Here is a 4,042-nt window from a genome sequence, read left to right on the forward strand (position 1 = left end):
AGATGACAAGCCAAAGATAAAAATTGTTCACCTCATCTTGTTTATAAGGAAAAAATTGACTTAGCTGATTTAAAAAATCACAAGATATCTGCTTGACCTTATGACATAAAAATCAAGGACAAAAGCCTTTAAGTAAAGTAGTTCAACTGCTCTAACAATTGATATTCTATGTTGCCTCCAAGATATAATTAATGTGAAAATTGCTCTAATATGAAAAGTCTAAATTTGTAATTTGGAGATAATGAAATTAATTTTTAATTTATGTCTAGGATGACTATGTACTTTTCAGTAGACAAGACAGTTGTGGAAAGAAAAGGAAAAAGTAGCATAGTAAATTTAATTACTGTGTACATACTTATCCAAAAAGAAGGGTCCTTTGTAAAAAGGCAAGTCTATGATCATATATGTGTACAAGACAATTTTATTCAAATCCTATAATGTTATATGCCATATTAAAAACATTTTATATGAATTTTGTATATCACAGGTTTGCTCACAGAAATCCAATGTAAATCAAAGAGACTTTGAAAGAACTTTAAGCAGAACAATAGTCTTTATTCTAACATCAAAGCGGAAGAAGAGGGAGTAGACAACAGATTTGTAACACCCACCACTAGGTCTGGGAAGGCGGCAAGGCTTTTCTTTTTGTAAAATTTCTTATTCCTTTAATGAGGGTGTTTTGTTTAATGAGTATGCATTATAGTTTTTCCCCTATAATTTCTTATAGATTCGGGAGTGCATGAAACTAACTCAAGAGGAACATCAGCTCATTAATAATATTGTGGCTGCCCATCAAAAATATATAATTCCTTTAGAGGAAACAAAGAAATTTGTATGTATTCATTACTGACATGAAATAATTTATAATTATGTTAGAAAATAAGAGCACAAACATAACAGTTTAAAATTTTAACAGTTATTTGAAAGAAAATAAAACTTATTGATCTTATTTCTTTTTATGGATTAGCTGCAGGATTCTGCAAATCCTGAATTAAGCTTTTTGCGACTCTCAGAGATAGCAGTCTTACATGGACATGGGTTAATGAATTTTACCAAGAGACTCCCAGGTAATTACTTTACTAATTTTTTAAAAGGTTCCCTGTTTTAAAGCAAGGGGACATTTTAGGAAAACAAAAACCTCTGTTTTTCTACCAAAGCTGCTTCTGAAAGTAAAATCATATTTGTCTGCTTTAATTAAAGCAGGTGAATGAATGAATTAATTCATCGGGTGAATGAAAATATGAATATTTGAAATTATTATTCAAATGAACAAGACTTAGAATTAAGACAAACAAAAAGTTGGTTGTATGTATGTTTTATTTTAGTTTTTGGAAATCACTGTTTTTCTTTTAGATAAAACATGAAACAAATAAGTTCCCTGTACAATACTAAAAATTCAAGCCACTGTTGGCCAAAACTTAGCTATTTACATGTACAGATATCTTATTGTAAAAATAAATTATTCAAGGCTAAATCAACTATGTTAATTTGCTCTTGCCATAGGAAAAGTATTATCTAGTTCTGATAAAAGTGCCCAAAATATTGCCATGTGAATCAAGAATTTTATTCGGATTTGAAATTACATATCATGATTATTCTGAGAGAACATTTAGAATTATCATAAGCAAATGAATAATTTAAAATGTTAAATATCTGAAAATTATCTTTTCATTACCTATTTTGAATAATTATGTGATCTTTTCTTAAAGGATTTCAAAATTTGACCAGTGAGGATCAGACTGCATTACAAAAGGAATCAAAAACTGAAATGATGTTTCTTCCTGCGTCCCAACTTTACAGGCAGAAAGAATCACCCTCTCAAAGTAAAAAACGCTTTCTTTCTAACTTTAATGTTAGTAGTTACTATTAAATTCAGCAACAAATTGTACATCATTACCTATTTTTTCTTATAACATTTTTATTCTACCAGTTAGTGTAGGAATAAATACTTTATAATGGCTGTTTATAAATGGTTTTCTAATACATTGGTCCAGTATTTGCTTTTCTTTTAAAAAAAGCCATTCTTTCTTATAAGCATCATGGAAAACACATTTTTGGAGGGTCTTGTATAAAATCTCTCTATAAACTATGAACTATTAATCTAGCTTCATGTGTCAGTAATAAAAATTATAAATCTATCATTTGTTGGGAATGTTTCCCATCTAACAGCTATACTGGATTCTGACAAAGATTGAATTTACTATCTGTATAAAGATTAGAAAAAATTGGACTTCATATTTTTTCTTTTTACTAGGTGCTGTGAGAATATCAAATTATTCAGATCATACACAGAATTGTCACAATCAGAGTGGTGATAGGAGTGTTATTTATTCTATGGACAAATTTTGCAACGAAGACTGTGCTACTACTCTAACTGGTAATATTACATACAATACAAAATATTTTATATCGGATGGAAAAATTTGGTTGGATATGTTTTATTTTCTTATACTACTCTAAGATAAAATGATAATTGCAATATGTTTCATTCTGCACTATGTTGATGAAAAATATTTTGACATTACATTTTTTAGATGTTACTGAAGAATTTATTACTGCACTGTTTTACTTCTACAGAAGAATGAGTGAACTTAATATTACTAACACTGAATATGCTCTACTTGCAGCAACCACGGTGCTTTTTTCAGGTAAAAACCATTCAGCCATAAAAATATAGATTGAATGTGGCAATGAAATCATGAAGTTTGTGGTTATTAAATTATTCTTTACAGTCAAATATACCAATTTTGTTTGATCACAATTTCCTTCTCTATGAGAGTATTCCTTTAAGTTTATCAACATGCTGTGATTTCTTGCATGTTAAAGAATGCCTTCTGGACCTTACATCCCCTTCCATCTACTCTCCCATTTCTCTGTTCCATTGTGCAGAAAAAAATTTCTTTAAGGAGTTGTGTATACTCTTGTCTCCATTTCTCTCCTTTGGTTAACTCCTAAACCCTCTACAGTCAGACTCTGCCCCCTCCTCTCTACACCACCATAGCTTGTCAATATCTTCAGGATCTTGTCATTGCTGATTCTAATTGTCAATTCTTAGTCCTCGTCTTACTTGAGTCATCAGCTATATTTGACAGAACAGATCACATCCTTTCTCTTTAGAACACTTTTATCATGTGGCTTCAGTTGATCACTTCCTCCTTCTTGACATGAATTTTTTTTCACTTGATTTCCAGAACACCACACTCTCTTGATTTTTCTCTTTAGTAGCTGTTCTTTCTGTCTTCTTTGTTAATTTCTCCTTATCTCCCACAATGACAAATAGTAGAGTGTCCCAGGTCTCAGTTCTCTTTCTTCTACATCACTTTGCAATTTCATCCTATCTCATGGCTTTAAAGGTCATGATGTATATACTGACCACTCCCAAATTTATATGCCAACTTGGAATGCTCCCCCAATCGCCATTAAATAGCCTATTTAAGATTTCAATTTGTATGTCTAGTAAGCATATCAAATTTAACATACTTGAAGGTAAACTCCTCATCTCCCCCCATCCCCCTTTATTTTTCTTCCATCTCTGCCAAGTGGTATCTCCACTCTTCAAGTTGCATAAGCAAAAATTATTTAAGTTATCCTTAACTTCTTTCTTTCTCTTATACCCATATCAAATATACAACAAATCCTTTTGGCTCCACCCTCAAAATATATCCAGAACTTGACCACTTCTTACTGTCTCTCTCTCTCTAGCACCATAATCCAAACTGTTCTCCTAACTGGCTTTCCTCTTTCTACCTTTGCCTCTGTAGAGTCTATTCTCTGTATAGTAGCCAGAGTAATTCTTTGAAAATATGTCAGATCATGTCATTTCTCTGCTTATAACCCTTCAATGACTTCCTATGTTACACAGTTTAAAGCCGAAGTTCTTTCCATCATTGTCTACTACTATTCCTTTAGCTTATTCCACCCCAGCCACAATACTTTTGACACAAATGTTCCTTGAAAATTTCAAGCAGGCTGCTGCTACAGGTTCTACTGTACTTGGTAAGTCTTCTGCCTGGAAAGCCCTTTTCCTAGACACCCAAATGAC

The 4,042-nt window shown here is 31.8% G+C and overlaps 1 protein-coding gene across 1 annotated transcript in view; it reads left to right on the forward strand.

Moving 5' to 3' along the window:
• The window catches only part of SYCP1 (synaptonemal complex protein 1), a 281,813-nt gene that overhangs the window by 63,346 nt on the left and 214,425 nt on the right, over positions 1-4,042 (forward strand). The gene's annotated exons all lie outside the window — the stretch shown is intronic.

Source organism: Propithecus coquereli, unplaced genomic scaffold (genome assembly GCF_000956105.1).
Source record: "Propithecus coquereli isolate 6110/MARCELLA unplaced genomic scaffold, Pcoq_1.0 Scaffold215, whole genome shotgun sequence".
In the NCBI taxonomy this organism is placed as follows: Eukaryota; Metazoa; Chordata; class Mammalia; order Primates; family Indriidae; genus Propithecus; species Propithecus coquereli.